Source organism: Triturus cristatus, chromosome 1_2, assembly GCF_964204655.1.
Source record: "Triturus cristatus chromosome 1_2, aTriCri1.1, whole genome shotgun sequence".
Lineage (NCBI taxonomy): Eukaryota > Metazoa > Chordata > Amphibia > Caudata > Salamandridae > Triturus > Triturus cristatus.
The window spans coordinates 153,370,536-153,392,378 of NC_140580.1; positions in this window are offsets into that span (position 1 = coordinate 153,370,536).

Consider the following 21,843-nt stretch of genomic DNA (forward strand, 5'->3'; position numbering starts at 1 on the left):
TATTTGTTTAGGAACTTTTTCTGTTCCATGACACTTGCAGGAGTGGTGGTGAACAGGGACACCACTATACTGCTTTGAAGCTAGCGATTCATGAGTAGCTGCTGTGGGCGTTGTGTACAAAAGAGTGGACGGAACCAATTTTTACAAACTAGTTGAGTTGTTATAGCTCTCTGAGGCCTTCCCACTGTGCACAGTTGTCTGACACTCAGACCTAAGTCTTCCAAACTTGACCCAGTGCAGCACTCTGAGAAAGTCGGCAGCACTTCTTTGTGTGAACGTGTAAAATACCGCAGAGCACTATTTACTATGAGTCGTGGGTCCATGGTGGCTGCACTGCCACAAACAAGCTTTGTTGGTATAATGCAACGTTGTGTGCTATGGCTCAAAGGTGAGCGAGTGGTTTCTTGTGTGAGCTTTGCACTTGAGGGACCTCTTGAAACAAATGTCACATGTGCTAGACATATTAGGATGTATTATGTGTAGTTTTGCCTAAATTCCACTCATTGTGCATGGGAAACCACACCATTTTCTTTTTGTTTGTTGTTTTGTAACTGTTATGATTTATTGCTAGGAATCCATACAAAGTTGGTCATGCTACTTCAGTTGATCAGAATTTTCATGGAACAATAGGACTGTTTGACACCCTGTAATGTCCACTTTTCATGAGATACATGGTGTTTGAAGCTACCTGGTATAAAGCGATTTGGCACTGGGCGCATTTTAACTTTCGATTTACACAAATAGTGCGGACGTTGACTGGTGCTGCTGCATTCACAGCTTTGCAGCAGTGCTGCTTTGTGTCATGCAGCTGCCTGCAGAACACTACAATACACCTTGACCTCGTTTACGTGGTTCTGTATTGTGTTGTCTATTCTTCAGTATGGAATCCCAGTGTCTCAAAATCCTGATGGTCTCTTCAGTCACAAAGACATCAATGATGCTTTCAGAAACTTCCTCGGTTCGCCGCATAGTAACCAAACATGCCCATAATAAAATGAGAAGATCTTCTTTATAACACACCTCAAGTCTGCATCTGTTTGACGAAGAAAGCGACACCCACAATCAAGAGCTATGAAGAAGAGAAATTCTGAGTGTCGCCTATCCTCTTCTATTAGGTAATGCCTCTAGGTCCAGATGCGTTTTTAAATTAATTCTTCAAAACCTTTCAATCACAACTTTCTCATCTTATTTCTACAATGTAAAATGTATAGCTATAATATTGAGAAATAAACCTTCCCAGAATTGATGGAGCCAGTAATACTCATCAATAAGGATGGTAGAGCTCTATCATGCTGTGAAAGCTCTAGGACGATCGCCTTGATCAAAGGAAAGTGTAAAATTTTGTGCAAAATGTGGCTTTTGCATCAGCCAATTGGAGTTAAGAGAAAGGGATGCATTCTATTGGTCTAGCTACTGCAAAACAGCCTTCTCATGTCACACTGTGCAGTTTGCTTCCAGTGAATCCTAGGCTGTGCATTTCAGTTTGTTTAAACACCAGTTGTATTTCCTCTCCTCTGTCCTCAACCAGCATGTGCACTGAGAAGGCTATTTTTCTGTGGCTAGACAAATAGAATGTAGCTCTCTCTTAACTCTGATTGGCTTCTGCCAACCAATCACTGTGAAGGGGTGTTTCAAAACATTGAAAGCGTGTTGGTATGACTGATGGGTCAGGAATGAGAAATAGGGATGATGGATTAGAATTAGGGATGAGAAGTAGGGGTGATGGATGAGAAATAGGGATGATAGATAAGAATTAGGGATGATGAATGAGAAGTAGCAATGAGAAGTAGGGGTGATGGATGAAAAGTAGGAATGACGAATGACAACTAAGGATGATGATGAGAAGAAGAGATGGGAAGTTGGGATAATGGATGAGAAGTAGAGATGATGGATGAGAAGTAGGGATGAGAAGTAGAGAGGAGAAGGAGGGATCATAAGTAGGGAAGATGGATGAGAAGTAGGGATGATGGATGAGAGGTAGGAATGATGGATGAGAAGTAGGGTGATGGATGAGAAGTAGAGATGAGACGTGGGGATGGTGGGTGAGAAGTAGGGATTATAAACGAGAAGTCAGGATGAGAAGTATGGATGGTGGAAGAGAAGAACTGTAAATGAATGAGAAGTAGGGATGATGAGTGAGGAATGAGGATGTCCTAAAAAGGATGCTGTACAGTTAACATAGACAAATATTTGTCAGCTCTCTCCCCTTTCTTTTTGTTCTAGCCAAAGAACCTCTTATGTTACCAATCAATATGCTAAAAAAATTGATGGAGTAACTTTGAAAAAACTTCAATTTAAGGCTTCCCGTTTAGCTGATGATTAATTGATACGTTTCATAACTTTCCAAATGGAATTTAAATGCTCACAATTGAAAATGATGTCATTGTCATCATCAACCCTAAAACTAAACTGCAATATTTGGACATCTTGAAATTGACTTTAACCTAAAGTTGAGCACTATCATTACTGTCAGTATCACAAGAGTCTCAGATACAGTTTTATGAACGTATTACCAAATGGAACAGTTCAAGGCTGTAGGAGAGTAGGATCTGCTTCACATGGGTACCCCCACTTCTTGCTGGTGTTTCACTGTTTTTCGACCTTAGTCTGGCTGTGGCCCTGCTAATCAGGACCCCAGCCTAGCTGCTTCCTCTCTAAAATGGTTTCCCTGTACATTAGGTACATCTCTTATTGGATTCTGGAGTGTCTTATCAATCCCTAGTATATGGTATACTATGTACCCAGGGCATAGGTACCTCAGAGGCCTACCAGGGTCTGAAGCATGTATTATGCCACCCCGGGGAAGCACTCAAAAATGACACCACAGGTCTGCTACTGCAGCCTGGGTAAGGTGGTGCCTGCACCCCTTACTGTGGTATAGGCTACCTATATCACTACCATTGCACACACATATAAAACCTATAAGTCACTCCTATGGCAGGCCTTGACAATCCTGAAGGCAGAGTGCTTGGTTTTTATGTGAGAGGGTGCCCCTACATGAGCAGAGCCCCTCTGCAGCATTCGGAGTACCTCCTCTGATGCTATTTGTGGTGCAGCAAAACTCACAAGATGATGGACGGAATGATGCACATTGGCAAAACATTCACCCCCAGTCACAGATCTGGGTTTAATCCATCATTATTTTGCTCACCACGCCACCCCAGTTCAGGCTGGGTTCAAACTGGAACAGCATGGTGAGCAAAAAAACGATCAATTTAGGCCCAGATCTCTGTACTGGGGTGAATGTATGACATTGTTCTGCATTCTGTCCATCAACTGTTGTTTTTGCTCTTTGTGGTGCAGACTGACCATATACACTTAAGTGCATTATAACCTCGCTGTAAATGCTAACTTTGGACTGGCTGCACGGAAACATGTCGTGGTTGGTGTCAAATACTTTGGAATACTACCCCCCCCACCAGTTCTGGCGGCAGGGGTAGCATTCCACCCTTCTAGAGGGAGAGACATGTTCACACTGGTCTACCCGGTAAAGACTTTCTAAAGCCCTTGCATCATAAAATGGATGCCACTGCCAAAGACACGGGTCTGGCCTCCTGCTGCAGACCGAAACTCTGGCAGGGGAGGCCTGGACAATAGGTTTCCTGTCCCAGGGAGGTGTAACCACCTCCCCAGACAGGCAGATGTGTATTGGGGCTGGGCGGGAGCACTCTCTGGTGCTTTGAAGTCCTGCACTTGGGGCACACTTGCTGTCCATGTGCATAGTCCAGTTCAAACCGGTTACAGGCGCTACCTGCCCCAGCTCTGGCGCGAAACTGGACAAAGGAAATGGGTGTAACCACCCCTCTTTCCAAACCCTCCCATAGGTGGGTCCCTAGAGTATGTCCAACCCCCAAACTTAGTATAAGTATGGGAACCCAGTCCTTGAGACTTTAGATTACCCTGGACAAAACTCTGCAACATATATCCTGGACCTTCGACTTTCTATTTTCGCTAGAAGACTGAAGAAATCTCCCTTGGGGTCAAGGAGTGACTCCCCTGCTTGGCAGGCACCAAAGAAGCAACTGACTGGTCTGCAACTCTGAAGCTCCCGCCAGACGCCGAAGTCATTGCATCACCAGAGGTGGATTTCCAGACTTTTCCGAGGCTACCCTGAGTCCACAGCAAAGCTGAGGTCTGTGGCTATCGTGGGTGACGTGGAACCGTGACCCCTGACACCGTGAACTTTTGCTCGTCCATCATCTTCCTAGTCTTCCTTGAAGTTGTGCTTTGGGCTCCGAGTAGCCCCAGCCTTGGGCATCTACGGCACCGAAGATCTCTGGCCTCCACTCCACGAGTGACCCGTGGGCCAGTTTCCAGTGCGACTGCTTGAGGCTCCTTCGCGATTGCTAGCCCGTTGGCTAGTGGGTCCCCACGAAGGCAACTCCTCTTCTGATTGGGCTTCCCTGGTTGCTCCAGACATGCCTTGACTTACCCTTGCTGGGTGAGTCCCCCAGACCTTGCTGGTCTGCACAAACGTCTTTCTTCTATTTCCACTTGACTTGCCGTTGCCGTTGCCAAGGCTTGTTGGGTCCATTCTGGTCACCGACACCGCAGAACTCGACAAACTTCGTGGGACAGCTCGAATCCAGCTCCTGGTTGTCGTCGACGCCTCCTGGACCTCGTGGCTGAAGAGGCAAGACACCCGTCAACTCATCTGAAGCACCCGACATCTGTGGGCATTGGACTATCGTATCGTGCCCCTGCTCACTGGTAAGTGACCCAGACTCTGTCCCTCTGCTTTCAGGTTCCTTCCATCCTCGATCCAGGCTTGGATCTCTTCGGACACTTCTCCTCTTCACGGCAACAGCACTTTTTTGCCAGATTCCATTGAAAACGACGCCGCGACCCAACACCATTTGCCACCTATGCACCCGGCTTCCCTGGGTGAGGTAACTCGAGTACTCTGGTGCTCCCGTGGGTGTTGGCCCTAGACACCTCTAAGTCCAAAAGGGTTTGCTTGTAGTCATCCTCTAAGTGTCCTTAAACTCTTAATTTCCAACCGCGACTTTCCCCATAGAAGTTAACGGCGATTCGCGGCTGTGTTCTCACTCTGCACGCGTCCCCCGTCGGTCCCCTGTGTCACTGCCTTGGGTGGTTCCTTGTTGTCCAAGCACTTCTACAGGCTCTAGGCCTTGTGTCTAGTTCAGTCGTGGTTCTTATACCACTTTATTGGTATATGGTTTGGTACGCCCAGAGGGCCCAAACGTGTATTTGTGCTTTTACTGTTGAATACTGGCTTGTAACTTAAGTACTTTGAACTCCAGCCTCATAAAGAGACTAGAGGGGTGTGTTTTATCTTAAATACATATATTTTGAATATATACCTGGTGTGGTTGTCTTTTCATTTGATCATTCAAGAGATTATAGACTGGTAAAACAAGCTGCTTTACATTCCTTCAAGACTTAGCCTGAAGGCTGCTCTCCATAGCTACCACTAGGATAGCTTTCAAAAAAGGTTGTCTTTAAACCTATCACCATAAGGGGTTGTTTGGACTGATACAGGGTGCCCTCTATAACTAGTGGACAGCATATATCAGGCCAACTTCTCACATTGGTGTGCAGCGTGTGGGATTCCAGCTTGCTGTTGTTTTACCAGATAATCTCAATTGAATTGATCAACTAAAAACTGCTAAAGGTACCTTAGGTACATATAATATCAAGCTTAGTATACAGTAAGTTCTACTGAACTTAGAGTTGTGTGTCAAGGGATTAGCACACTCTTTCTACAACTCAAGAGAGTTTAGTAGGCCACACTAGTGTAGGTAGTGCAATACACCACACCACACTAGTAATGTATATTCAGCCAGGAACCAGTGGGTCCCTGCCAGAAGCCAGTGGACTTCTCCCCTATAAGTATGAGGATCTCACCTTTGCTCAGCTTAGGGCCTTATGTTCTATTAGGAAGCGGAAGACAGGCAAAAGCCCAACCACCCAGCATCTCTTGCAGATACTCAGGGCCTAGTGGGCCTGAAAGGGTAGGCAGAGTGGGTGGGGCAGCAGTTGAGGGTGGACCTGAGGGTGGAACTCCCCCTGGCCCAACCTCTACTGCTGACCAGACTGATGACAATGATCAGGATCTGGGAAACCCAGCTCCACTGGATGAGGATGATGAGGAAGAGCACAATGCTCCCCTCTTTGTCCCTCCAGGAAGAGTTGAAAGTAGGGTTAGAAGGGATAGATCTCTCTCAAGGGAGTCTGTCCAGTCAACCCCATCTGTAGGGACCTCTATTTCTTCTCCCTGGAGAGGAGAGAGAGACTGCTGAAGTATGAGCAAGCTCAGCTTCACGTTAGAAAGCAGCAGATGGCCCTAGATAAGGAAGCCCTAGTGCTCTACAGAGCTAGAAAAAAGGAGGGACTAGAGTCCCTTGGTGGCAGCAACTTCCCTAGAGATAGGCAGAGGTCTTATGACCATAGAAACCTAAGTAAGATTGTCCCTCCCTACCAGAGTAGGGATGACATCCACAAATGGATAACTGCCTTGGAGAGGGCCTGTAAAGTACAGAGGGTCCCACAAGGGCAGTGGGCAGCAATCTTATGGCTCTCCTTTGCAGACAAAGGTAGAGATAATCTCCTCACTGTAAGAGAAGAGGATGCTGATGATTACCAGGTCTTGAAAAGTGCACTGATAGATGGGTTTGGCCTAACCACTGAACAATACAGGTTAAAGTTCAGGGATACCCAAAAGGCACAAAATCAAGACTGGGTGGACTTTGTTGACTGTTCTGCTAAGGCTCTGGAAGGTTGATTATTGGGCAGTAAGGTGTGTGACTTCCCAGAATTGTACAATCTGATAATGAGGGAGCAGATTTTGAATAACTGTCAAAATCAGCTGTTGCACCAGTATCTGGCAAACTGTGATCTGACCTCTCCCCAAGAATTGGGAAAGAAGGCAGACAAATGGGTCAGAACCAGGGTGAGGCAGAAGGTACAGAACCAAGGTGGTGACCCTAAGAAGCAAGATTCTAAGAACTCTGACAAGGTTGGGGAGAAGGGTAAAGACCAGAAGTCTTCACAAGGTCCCCAAAAATCTTCTCCAGGTGGGGATTCACAGTCTAACAAAGGGAAAGGCCAAAAGAAACCATGGTGCAAAGTCTGTAAGCAAAAGACACACTGGACCAGTGATTGCACCAAGTCCAAAGAGAATACTCCAGCTCCCACCAATGTCCCTAAGGCACCTGCTCCCCCTAGTGCAGTTACAATTGGTGGTGGGAGTACACAAGCCAAGGGTTTAGTGGGGTTGACCCTGGGTACTGAGTTGGGCTCTGGCCTAGTCAGAGAAACCACTCAGGCTGTTCTTGTCTGTGATGGGGGCATGGATATGACACCATCTGTGAGTCCCAGAAACTTGGGCAAGTACAGGCAACAGCCTTTAATCAATGGAGTACAGGCTTTGGCATTCAGGGCCACAGGAGCAAGTGTCATTATGGTGACAAAAGATCTTGTGGATCCTGGGCAGATTATACTTGGTGAAATGTACCAAGTGACCAATGCTAGCAATGTCAGAACAGACCATTCTCTGGCAGTTGTTAACTTCTCCTGGGGAGGGGTAACTGGCCTTAAGAAGGTTGTGGTGAGTGCAGATGTTGCAGCGTGGAACATCAAATTCCCCCTTTGGCACAGACCAAATACCTCAATAGTAAATTCACTCAAATACATTCATTGGTGGGGCCCATAACACCAACACTCACACTCTGTTGATCTGCTTCCCTAGAGGAATAAGCTTCCAAACGCTGACATGAAAGGAATATCTTTACCTAACTTCAAATGCGTTGACTCCAACCCTGAGATATTCCCCTCATTAGGAGATGAATAATTTAGTTGTTATTTATGGTTTTAGTGAACACAATCATTTATCTATACTTTACTCATTAATCTAGATTTTCTTCTTCAAATAATCGACACAACACATTTGTCAATTAATCAAATATAATTTATCTAAGAAAATTGCAAATTGTTAGAAATCATGACTAGAACCGCAGAACATCATATTTACCTAATCTGGCTAAAAGTCGTCCTCTAAGTCAGTCAAGTCGTGGAAAACTTTAAATTCATCAAAGTCAGGCCACAATTTAGTCTCTCAAAGATTCAGGATAACAGCTGTCCAGCAGTGTCACCGTCCTCTTCGTCAGCATAACGTCAGGAAATCGAGTTTGTCAAAGAAGATGAGTTTTTTAGTTCAATTCCCTACCTACTTTTATAATGAAATTAATGTCAAAAATTATCAAGATTGGGGTTTTAGAGAGTCCTCATTGGTGGACATGGGGTCAAGCGGTAAAGTTCTCACATAGTCCGCAAAATGAAGTCATCGCACTTGCTGGTTCCGGTTTTAAGACAGTCCTTTGTTATATCGTTGGCGAAGTTCCCGGAGCAACCTTGACTAGGACATCAGCTCCTGGGGTCAGGACTAGGCCACTGTTGCTGGCTGTGACGCATAAGCACTTCACCCAGAACCTCGTGTTGTCAGGAGCAGTTACGTTCAACGTCTCGTTCAGCTATTTTGACTAGGCCGAAATGGGCAACTTAAGCAAAACAAACACAAAAACGTAATTAAAACATGGAAATGACTAATAAAATGTTAAACCCTCACTAATACCCTTATGTGTAAGTAATTATCTAGCAGAAAGCAACATCCAAAGCGTTTATACTCAGTCAATAAAGCACAGTTTACAATCACATTACAAAGCAACATATATCATGCAATATTCTAATTTTCTATTATTAGTATGCGTACATATGTTAATTTACAATTAGTTTAGCCATGCAAAGTGCAATCTCCACGTGTAATTCTTTTGTTAATATGATTGATAAGTCTTTCACTGCAAACAAATTAATAAGATTACTATTAGTTAATTATTTAGATTAATATAAACATGCAGAATGGGGGGGGGATACAAAATGTTGTACTACCTGCTACATCAATGCCCCCTTTGGTGATTATATCACCACACCAACTAAAAATTTTGTATCCCCTTTTACGGAATTTCAAAGTGATTTCTTGTTTCATTCATATTTCAGTTTCTCCTGTTTCTTCTCTTTTTGCTGTTTTATACATACCCTCTTTGATTTCTTCTAATTCTATTTCTTCAAATTCTCTTTCTTGTTTCTTATCCCTTCTCCTTAAGCCTTCTCTTTTTAATCTTTTCTGATTTTTATTCTTTTTACTACAAATACATCCTAGTCTAATTATTAATATTAAGAAAATCACACATGTTAATGGAAATAATATCTTACCTATAAATGTACTACCTAATTTTACTACAAAGTCTTTAATAGATGCTATTTTCTTACCAATCTTCTCCCAGACACCTTCAACCTCCAGTGGTACAATTTTGTCATGCAATTCTGTAATATTCTTAATATAGATTTTCAAATCTCTACTTTCGTCAGGAATGTAAGTACAACAATGTTGAAATTTCAGCATTCCACAGACTCCACCCTCTTTCGCCAATAAAATATCAAGGGCAAGTCGATTTTGCATTACCATAGCACGTATGGCAACCATTTCAGTATGTACGAATAAGAATCCTCCAGCGGTGCTTGTTGACAAGCGATCCACTACTGTTGAAAGTCTTCTAATTTTGTTTGCATTCAGAGATATTCCCACGGCGGGTATCAGTGCTCCAAAAATATCACCCACAATTTCAGTCCAAGATTCTCTCTTACTACGTGCTAAATAACTACCTAAGCTATGTACACCATCTTCTCCTCTATCCATATGAAAAATCATTTGAAAAACCAGGCCAACATAACATGTGCCATACCAATGGTCTGGCAAACGATAATATGCCCTGTTCCCACAAATAAAATACAGTCCTGGAAAGACTGGATCTCTTCCACCTTTAAATCCCCATCCTCCCATGATTCGGTATGTATCATGGCACTCACTATTCCCTACAAAATAATTATCATACGCTGTTTGATTCCTTCTTATACACAATTTTCCTTTCTGAGGCCAATCTAAAGCCATAGTTGGACTCGTTTCCCCTTTCAAGTGTTTCTCCATTTCTACATCCCAAACTGTTTTCTCCACTTTCCCTTCCGAAGCCTTTCTTTGCATTTTCAATCTCCTTTCTTCAACCATATCTAAAAATGTCTTCTCCTCTTTCTTTAAACTGCAAGTCAAGTTATTTCTAAATATGTATTCTAATGTTAGTTCTTTAGTCTCTAAGAAAAATTCACCTAATACCTTTGCAGGTTTCACCTCGTTTAGTTTATTAATTGCTGGTACTTGTGAAAATATAGTATCTACATCTGAAAAATAATACTCAAATTTACCTGTTTGATAAAAAACTAAAACTAAAATAAACTAGCTATTACACTACATGTTATTCCATATGTTACTGGAAGGTGATGATAAGTCACTCCTTCAGATACAGATGCAGGTAACTGCATACATACGTAGCAATGCCTTACGTCCATTGTTTTTACATATTCATACAATAATTTTGAAAATACATTATTAGAAAAATCTGTTATAGACCTGTCTTTATGCAAATAATTTCTATCTATTCTAGTCGGAACTACCTTTTGAATCTTCCCTATATTAGTTATGTTATTACTATGTCCTTCTAATGTATCCATGGTAACTTTAAATGAAATTAGTAGAGCGAGTATACTCCAAAGAAGCATTAATAATCCTGTACAACAACAACACATTTTGCACCATCTTCTAAAGAAGGTACATCTACTCTTGCTACTTTCTATGTTTGCCATCTTAGCTAATGAGCGGTGTCTTTTGACTTAGCCTCTTCTACTTCACAACTAGTTTCTAACCCAAGGCTCTAAACACCTACGTGGTTCTACCAGTTTTTGTCTTTTTCAGTATTTTATTGTCTTTCCATCAGTAATTTTCTTGTCTCATTCAGTTTGGCATCTCATCATCTTTCACTTTCCCTTCGTTTTCAGCATACAGATTGTCCTGAACATCCGCTTCTTCTCCAATATCTGACAAGATAACTCTCAGGATTTCCGATTCTTCGTTTTCCTCAACCCCTTCCGGTACAACCACCTCTGGATTTCCTTGGCTATCCGCCTCTTCTTTTGCTTCCGGCAGGGCCACATATGTCCATTCCGGTGATTTATACTTCTGGTTAGGTTTCCTTGTTCTTTTGCTTTCTGTAACCACTGTTGTTTCTTCTCCTTTCGATTTTTCCTGACTCGTCACTTCATTCACCTGTTCAGCCCTTGGCGAATTTATTCGTGTCAGTCGATATCTCAGTCTTTTTATTTTATTCGGCCAAGCCTCGTCCTTTGCCCCTCTTTTCAATTTACTCCCTTTATCATTCTTTTCAGTCCTCCAAGCTCTCTTTCTCAGAACTCAGCCTTCTGGTATTTCATTTTCGCTTTCCCCTGACTCCGTTTCAACTTGCTTTTTACTCTCAACAGTTCCTTTTTCCACCACTTCTTTTGTTTTCCCTACTTCTGTCCCTCCTCGAATCTCCAGCACACAATCTTCCTGCTGACTACTTGTCCCTGCTTCTAACTGGATGTTGGAGTTCCCGACACCTCCTCGGGTCTTCCGCAATAATCTTTCCCTCTCTCTCTGTATCTGGCACCTGTCCATCTAAAGGTGTTGTTTCAGGTGGAATTTCTCTCAATCTTTCATCTGGCACTTCCTTCTCATGAATATCTTTTATCGTCTCTCCACTGTCCTTTTCTTTGTTCTTCCCTTGTTCTTTCCTGGAAGAGTGTGCTCTTTGTTCTGTCTCTGAGTCTGAACTGGTGTCAGAAATCTGTTACCTTCTCCTCAGGGAATTACTTCTTGGGACCAAAGTTAAACTCGGCTCTGTTTCTCCCCTTTCAGGGTTTTCTTTTTCTTTGGACTCTCCGTCATCCGACTCAGTACTGGATTCTGATTCGTCAAAATACTCCTTCTCTTTGCTGTCAACTGGGTTTGGAATTCTCAAAGTATGGCTTGCATGGCTCCAGTTCTTCAATCCAGCACACTTCACAGCTGTTGTTGTGGTTAAGATGACTTGTCTTGGTTTTCCCCACCTGGGAACCAAACAGTTTCTTCTTCAGTGGACTTTTATCCTTACCCAGTCCCCTGGGCTTCTTTTCAAGAGTGGTGGCATCCGCTCCAACCTGATGAAACACAGAATGAACTGCGTCAGCCAGGCTTTTACAGTATTCCAACACCATGTCATCAGTTATAGTCATCAGCTTGTTGACTGGTATAAACACGTGGTGCATGGCTCGTCCCATGATAATTTCATGTGGACTCAAACTAGTAGTTCTGTCTGGAATTGATCTAATAGTCATGAGTACCAGAGGCAAGACATCAGGCCATTTCATACCTGTGGCTAAACACATTTTCCCTATTCTGTTTTTGATAGTAGCATTCATCTGTTCCACCACACCAGAAGCCTCTGGTCGGTAGGCACAATGTAGTTTTTGTCGTACATTTAATGCTTCACAAATCAGTTTTATGATCTCATTATGAAAATGTCCTCCTCTGTCTGATTCAATTGTTACTGGGAACCCAAATCTAGGGATAAATTCCCTCAAGAGTAATTTTGCCACTGTCATTCCATCATTTCTTCTTGTTGGAAACGCCTCTACCCACCTGGAGAATAGACATACCATAACCAAAACATACCTCAACCTGTTACAAGGAGGCATCTCAATGAAATCCACTTGCATTCTAGTAAAAGGCCCTCCTTCTCGACCTATTGTTCCTAGACTCACTACTGTCTTTCTTCCTGGATTGTATTGCTGACAAGTTAGGCATCTCTGACAAAGACTTTCTGCTACAAGTCTGAATTTTGCATTATACCAAGTTTGCTTGAAGGACCTAATCATGGCGTCTCTCCCTATATGTCCCTGTCTATGATACATCCGCGCCATGGCAGACATCATGCTATCAGGCATAACTGGTCTTCCATCTCGATAGACCCACACATGATCCTTCTCTCTTGGTGCACATCCTGCTTTTACCCACTGTTTTATTTCTTCCTCTCCTGCTTCTTCCTGCAATTGTCTTACTTCTTCCCATGTTCCCACAGTGTTAGTAAACATTGGAAAACAAGAAATCAATTCCTTTTCCTTTGCCCGATTGATTGAATTCTGATTTCGTGCACAATATTGCGCCATATCATTTGCAAATTTGTTTCCAGTGGCAATGTAATCACCACTGCGACTATGAGCAGCACATTTTACCACAGCCAATTGCCTAGGCAGCTGTATCGCCTCAAGCAACTTTCCAACCACTTCAGCATTCTTAATGGGAGTTCCACTTGAGGTTAGGAAACCTCTCTGCAGCCATATTTGGCTGAAGTCGTGGACTACCCCATAGCCGTACTGGCTATCAGTTATCACAGTCACTTTTCCCAATCTTACATGCTCTGGTCAGGGCAACAACTTCAGCTACTTGGGCCGATCTTACTCCTTTCAAATAGGATGCTTCCATCACTGCTGCAACTGTACGTACCGCATACGCTGCACTTAGCACTCCATCATCTGTCATCAAACAAGATCCATCAACAAACATGACATAATCACTTTCTGGTAAGGGTTCATCTTTTATGTCAGGTCTTGGTTTTGTACAATAATCAAGTACATCCAAACAGTCATGATCTGCTTCATCTCTTACTTCCACATGCTCTACATCTGGCAACAGCGTTGAAGGATTCATATTCACACATCTCACAAGACTCACATTTGTTGCACCCAAAATGACCTTTTCATACTTAGTCAGTCGGCTGTGCGTCATATACTGGGTACGCCTCCTTGTTAAAAGGATTGCCACATCATGAGGTACAAACACTTTCACAGGATATCCCATCACAATTCCCTCACTCTGTTCCAAACTTCGACATGTAGCAGCTACTGCTTTCAAACACCCGGGAAGGGCTACAGCTACTGGGTCCAACATGGATGAAAAATATGCAATTGGTTTCCTCAGTTTTCCATGCTTCTGTACTAGAACAGAGAGTGCATATCCATTTCTCTCACTGCAATACAACACAAACTCCTTGTCATAATCAGGCATTCCTAATGCAGGCGCTTCACACAATCCTTCTCTCAATCTTTTGAATGCTGTCAATTCCTCTTTATTCAAATCAATTGGATCTCTCACATCACTTCTTGTCAATCGTGCCGAAGGTTTTGCAATCAATGAAAAATTGCTTATCCACTGACGACAATATCCAACCATTCCCATAAACATTCTCACTTCTCTTTGGTTCATTGGTGGACTCATTCTTTTTATAATTCTGATTCTGTCTATAGTTATTTTCCTTTGTCCTTTCTCAATGTTATGTCCTAAATATTGTACTTCCTTCTTACAAAATTGTAATTTCGATGGTGACACTTTTAGTTCTCCATCTGCCAAGTGATTCAGCAAGGCTACTGTGTCTACCTCACAAGCTTCACGAGTTTTTGATGCCACAAGCAGGTCATCGATGTATTGAACCAATACAGAATTTTCAGGCATTTCTAGACTTTCCAAAGACTTCTTCAATAACTGATTAAATATTTAGGGGCTTTCTGTATACCCCTGTGGAATTCGGCACCACGCCAAAATACGCTCACCGAAACGAAATGCAAAAATCTGCTGACTGTCATGGTGTAATGGGATGGAAAAGAAAGCATGGCACAGATCAATCACTGTATACCATTCTGCGTCATGAGGGATCTGATATAAAATCACAGATGGATTCGGTACAATGGGACAACATGGAACAACAATTTTGTTTATCTTTCTCAGATCTTGCACTATCCTGAACTTCCCACTAGGCTTCTTCAGTCCCATTATTGGTGAATTACATGGGCTACTCATTATTTCTCTAAAAATTCCTTGTTTTATCATTTTCTCAATCACAGGAGTAACTCCTTCGATTATTTCAGGTGTCAATTTATATTGTGGGACATTTGGGTAACTTACTCCTTCTTTTACAGTTATTTTTACTGGATCTACATTTCTCACCAATCCTACATCTTCTTCAGTGAAATCCCAAATTTCTGCTTTAACAGATTGTTTTAATTCTTTTGGTAATTCGTCAGGGTTAAATACGGCATAGGTTCCTGTAACCTCTTTCTCTCTGTTTGCCATTGTCATTTTATACAGCACATCATCATCTGGTGTTTCAAAGGCTATTGCATCTGGAGTACAAAATATGGTGCAGTTCATCTTGCACAATAAATCTCTACCTAACAAGTTCACGGGACTGGTGTCGCACACGACAAACCGGTGCATTTCAGAAAATGTCCCTATACTAACTTTCACGGGTTCTGTAAGGTAAGTTTTAATCTGTCTGTTGGATACACCAACTACTTGGATCGTTTCATCTGAGAGAGGAAGATTCTTGACATAAGCTGATCTAACAGTTGATCGAGTAGCACCAGTATCAACTAGGAAAGTAATATTTTCATTATTAACTTTTCCATCTACAAATGGGCCTGTCTGGTCTACTTCTAGAGTTGCGCCAAGCACGCACTCTTCTTCCTACCTTCGGCACCGTCAATAACCCTCTTCTGAATCACTTTCATCGCGTTGCAGCCAATACTGCGAAGCAGCGCTAGCGCGTGGCGGCTTATTTACCTGTTCTTCGCTGTAGAATCCATTCTCTTTACAATACTTCTGGCAATTTTTGTTCTGTGGAAAAGTTGGTTTTGGCACCTGATTCTGTTGTGTTACAACCTGCTGTTGTCGTTGCTGTTGACCACTCACCTCATTCTGCACCTGTGGATTCAATGATGCATTTTCATCATTAGTACTCGGAGGAAATTTACACTCGGATTTCCAATGCCCTATCCTACCGCAATTATGACACGGAAATTTATTTTTAGCTTCCTTGATATTCCCTTTAATTTTCCCAGGATTAAGTTTTTGTCTTGTCCCAATTTATTCCGCTAATTGAGCTTCCTGTCTCTCGGCTACCTTTACTTGTGCCCACATAGCCTTTTCTTTCCGTTTTCACTGGTTTGCTTCAATTTCATCACTGAAATATTTAGCATGTCTCAATACTTCGTCTATTTTCTTATTTTGCCAATCTACGGTATGCTGTTTTATCATCTCACTAATTTCTGGACGAAGACCATATACAAATCTTTATACGAAATGACTCAAATCCTTGTCACTTAGATTTTCATCTCCACTGAATTGTTTAAAGGCTAAAATTAACCTCTCATAATAGGCATGTACTCACTCTTTGCTTTCCTGATGTGTTCTGTCAATTTTTACCCAGTCTGTCTCTTTAGGAGGTACCTTGTTTTTCAAAAATGTCATAACCTGTTCGTATTTCTTCATTACCTCGGGGTCTGGAGCCCCTGTTTTTGGATCCCTTGGGCATTCCTGTGTCATCCAATCTATCATGATTTTACACTCGGTCCATAAATCTGCTGGTACTATTATGTCAAACAAGCTATTTAGATCAATCCACAATACTTTGGATAATTTTACAAATCTATCCACCTGTCTATACCACTCGACGGGTTTTTCACGCAGTCGAGAGAAGTCATTGGTAAATGACAAAATATCCTGTCTAGTCCATGGGACATGTACATATCCACCTCCTGGAATCTCTCTCATAGGGCATACTGTCACAACCTTCTCTTTCTCTCTCACAGGGTAAGCTGAAAACGTTTTGTCTGAAACTTCATCTCGTTTACGATACCATCTACTCTTCCATTTGTCCACATCTCCCCATTTCCTTATCAAAATAATTATCTCTTTAATATGACTTATTCGTCCTTTGGTATTCATGTTTTCAATGTCTTTTTCAGTGAAATCTACTCGATAGGGTTTCTGTAGTGCTTTTACCTTTTCAATATCAATACCCATTTCATTTGCCACTTCTTCTAATCTTTCATGGAGACTTTTTGGTCTCCATGTCACGATTTTACACAGAAATAACAACTCTTCATCTTGATAAGTTTATTACCTTTTCTGTCGGAATAGTTCCTACTATTAATTCTTCCAATACCATTCGTAGTTTGGCTACATCTATTGACTGAGATTCTTTGTCTTTCTTTTGCAAGCTTCTCAACCATTCACTTAACTCCTCTGTAGATGGTCCTACTGGCTTCTCTACATTTCCTTGTCCAAAATCCTTTTGGGTTTCTGACATTGACTCCACTATTGTCAGACGTTTTTCTGCACAGTTCTGACCTACCAAAGGGTTATTTGAAAAATTTGGTTCAATCATACTCATTGTCTGTCTCCATGGATTCTCATTCTGACTCATTCTTGGTTGTTCAGCCGGTTTACTACTTTTATAAGGGACCGTCAAACAAAATGTTCGCTATCTTTCTGTTTATCAAAAATAGGCAATACTGGACCTATCGTTACTGGAACGGTTACCGCTTCCAGATTCTTAGTCAATTCTCTTATTTTCTCGGTTAATTCTAGGGTCGTTTTCGCTAGTTCTGCTGAATTTTCATCGTTTACTTTACCTCCAGACTTCATCTCTACCTCTCTAATGGAATTGTTTCTTCCCAAATCTTGGAACTCTGGTTCCAATTTTATGATTCGTACTGTTTCTTTCATTGGGGCACTTGGGGTTAATATTTCTGGTTCTGGTCGATATGGAGGTGGATTCTTATAGAACATATCATCAAGAACATCATCCTCTGATTCATTCATTCCATACCCTCTGGATTCCACATTATGCCTTTTTACTACACACTGTCTTCCTTCATTCTCTCCTGAAGTTCTTACGGGAAATAAACCCTCAGTCATACTCGCATTCTGCCACCTTCTCATTCGGTCATCATGCGTCTCATGTCCGTAGGATCTGCCAAACATGTACCTATATCCTCTACCGTTTCTCTGTCTTTCTCGGTCATGCATCTCGTCTTCCCACTCCGTCAATGTTTCAAATTGTGTCGATCTAGGTCTTGGTTCTAAATTCATCATTTTCTCTCTCAATTTTCTCAAAACGGCCAAATTAAATGAACCATGTTCTGGAAAAGCCAACACTCCGTCCTTTTCGGTATACTTCACCCAGTTATCTAACCAAATACAAGTGTGATATCCATATTTCGCAACCATAAAGGATGCAGGGGTTTTCGGCGGAGGAAGTAACTGTCCTTCCCTAGTTACAATCGGTTTGTCTTTCTTAAACCACTTCTTAATTCTACCAAACCAAGACTTTTTCTCCTTTTCTGGTGGATCGTAATACATTTTCCTTTCTTTCGTGTATCACTAGTCTCTCCTTACAACTGTATTCTGTCCAATCGTAGCGCGACTCACACCAATCCGGAGCGTTTTACGTTTCTGACCGACTGTCCACTCCCAGCGCGGTCGTTCTGACGTCAGCAGCCGCTGCGGCAGCTCCTGCTCCTGTCTACCCCTCCTTCACAAAATCTGCTCGGTAAGTTTTTGTTTCAAATTTACAATTCTGTTAGTAACATAAAAACACCACCATTGTCCGCTTCGCTAACCAAGGAATAGCAAAAGACCTTTCTCACGAGAATTCTGTCTTTCCCGAGAGCAGCGCTTACCTCTACCCTACTACGGAATCGTTACTTCCGTTGATAAAGTAGCACATCCCTCTACCTTACCCTTCTAACAAGCATTAGCTAACTGTTTCTCCAGAATTAAGACACATAGTTGGAGACCCAATGCTCCTGAGAAATAAAACTAGAGTTTCACAATTAACCCGAATGCCTTTACATTCACGCACTTTCACTCCAGAAAATGTAGAACATTCATACAGAATCCTGTCTTTCCCGAGAGCAACGAACAGTCTGTCCTACTACAGAATTTTAATATACGTTAACAAAGCAGCGCTTCCCTCTACTTTGTCCTTCTAGCAAGCTCAGAGAACACCTTTTACCTTTCCAGTGATAAGCGTTATTGGAATACCATTTGGACTCCTGGTACCTAAGACCAAAATTTCACAGGTAACCTTCGCTATCGTACACACTTCTCTCACACAGAAAATGTCTCTAATGGCAACACACGGCGATGTCATCCAAATCGAACCTAGACAATGCGTCGTGCAACTTCAATCGTTACATGTTTCTCCCTGTGTGCCTACAGGGCAACAACAATTCCGTCTTTCCCGAGAGCAGCGCTTACCTCTGCTCTACTACGGAACCGTTACAAACGTGCGACTTCCTACATCCCAGAAGCCGTGCAAACAACATATAACTCAACGCAACTCAACATAGAGTGTTATTACATAAACCAATATCAATAACTAATAATCAATAAGCTATTTACCAGCCATAATCACCAAACCGAAACAATAAAAACCATAACTCTGCTACCAGAAAAACTGTTGCAGCGTGGAACATCAAATTCCCCCTTTGGCACAGACCAAATATCTCAATAGTAAATTCACTCAAATACATTCATTGGTGGGGCCCATAACACCAACACCCACACTCCATTGATCTGCTTCCCTAGAGGAATAAGCTTCCAAACGCTGACATGAAAGGAATATCTTTACCTAACTTTAAATGTGTTGACTCCAACCCTGAAATATTTCCCTCATATGGAGATGAATCATTTAGTTTTTATTTATGGTTTTAGTGAACACAATCATTTATCTATACTTTACTCATTAATCTAGATTTTCTTCTTCAAATAATCGACACAACAGATTTGTCAATTAATCAAATATCATTTATCTAAGAAAATTGCAAATTGTTAGATATCATCACTAGAACCGCAGAACATCATATTTACCTAATCTGGCTAAAAGTCGTCCTCTAAGTCTGTCAAGTCGTGGAAATCTTTAAATTCATCGAAGTCAGGCCGCAATTCAGTCTCTCAAAGATTCATGATAACAGCTGTCCAGCAGTATCATCGTCCTCTCCGTCAGCATAACGTCAGGAAATCGAGTTTGTCAAAGAAGAAGAGTTTTTTAGTTCAATTCCCTACCTACTTTTATAATGAAATTAATGTCAAAAAGTATCAAGATTGGGGTTTTAGAGAGTCCTCATTGGTGGACATGGGGTCAAGCGGTAAAGTTCTCACATAGTTTGCAAAATGAAGTAATCGCACTTGCTGGTTCCGGTTTTAAGACAGTCCTTTGTTATATCGTTGGCGAAGTTCCCGGAGCAACCTTGACTAGGACATCAGCTCCTGGGGTCAGGACTAGGCCACTGCCTCTGGCGGTGACGCATGCGCACTTCACCCAGAACCTCGTGTTGTCAGGAGCAGTCACGTTCAACGTCTCGTTCAGCCATTTTGACTAGGCCGAAATGGGCAACTTAAGCAAAACAAACACAAAAACGTAATTAAAACATGTAAATGACTAACAACATTTTAAACCCTCACTAATACCCTTATGTGTAAGTAATTATCTAGCAAAAAGCAACATCCAAAGCGTTTATACTCACTCAATAAAGCACAGTTTACAATCACATCACAAAGCAACATATATCATGCAATATTCTAATTTCCTATTATTAGTATGTGTACATATGTTAATTTACAATTAGTTTAGCCATGCAAAGTGCAATCCCCACGTGTAATTCTTTTGTTAAAATGATTGATAAGTCTTTCACTGCAAACAAATTAATAAGATTACCATTAGTTCATTATTTAGATTAATATAAACATGCAGAATGGGGGGGGGGGGGTTTACAAAATTTTGTACTACCCGCTCCATCACAGACCTACCAGTCGAATACTTGCTTGGCAATGATCTAGAGACTTCAGCTTGGGTAGAAGTAGAGCTCAGGACTCATGCAGAAATGCTGGTCATCCCTGCAGATGTGTTTGCTGTGACCAGGTCACAGGCCAAAATGTCTGAAACTGAACAGGCCTTGGATTCTGGAATAATGGGCCAAGTGCCATCCAAGAGGAGAAGCAGATGGGTTAAGGCAGAGCCTTCCCCCCTGACTCAGAAGGAGGATCAGTCTCTTGAGAGAGATTATCACAGTCCTGAAGAAGGAACTGTCTCAGAGGAGGTTGAGCCTGATCAGGTTGAGTTATTGGGGACTCCAGGGCAGATCTGAGCCAGGAGCAGCAGAGCTGCCCCTCTCTTGAACCCCTCAAACAGCAAAGTGCTGCTGAGGCTGCTGGGAATGCTAGTGGTCCCCATAAGGTGTATTGGGATGATGGACTCCTGTATTCAGAGTGTAGAGACCCCAAGTCCAGGAGGTTGGTTATACCTCTGAAGTTCAGGGGCTTCCTATTGACCCTAGCCCATGATATCCCTTTATCAGGTCACCTGGGCCAGAACACCCTCACTTTCACTGGCCCCACATTTCTGAAGACACAAAGGAGTTTTGTTGCTCCTGTGTAACCTGCCAAGCCAGTGGCAAAGCAGGTGGCACTACAAAGCCCCCCTGATACCACTACCTGTGGTGGGGCTGCCCTTTGAAAGGGTGGGGATTGACATTGTTGGTCCCATGGATCCCCAAACAGCATTTGGGCACACATTTATCCTGGTGGTAGTGAAACATGCTACCAGGTACCCAGAAGCTATTCCACTTAGGACCACTACAGCACCTGTGGTGGCAAAAGCCCTGTTGGGAATTTTCTCAAGAGTGGGTTTTCCTAACAGACAGAGTTACAAACTTCATGTCTGGTTAATTAAGAGCAATGTGGAAGGAGTGTGGAGTGACTTACAAGTTTACCACCCCCTATCACCCACAATGCAATGGTTTGGTTGAAAGGTTCAACAAAACCTTAAAGGGCATGATTAAAGGGCTTCCAGAAAAGCTCAGGCGAAGATGGGGCATTCTCTTTCCCTGCCTTTTGTTTGCATACAGGGAGGTGCCACAAAAGGGAGTTGGCTACAGCCCCTTTGAACTTTTGTTTGGTCACCCTGTCAGGGGTCCATTGTGTTTGGTGAAGGAAGGATTGGAGTTACCTCTCAAGCCCCCAAAGCAAGACATAGTGGACTATGTACTTGGTCACCGCTCCAGGATGGCTGAGGACAT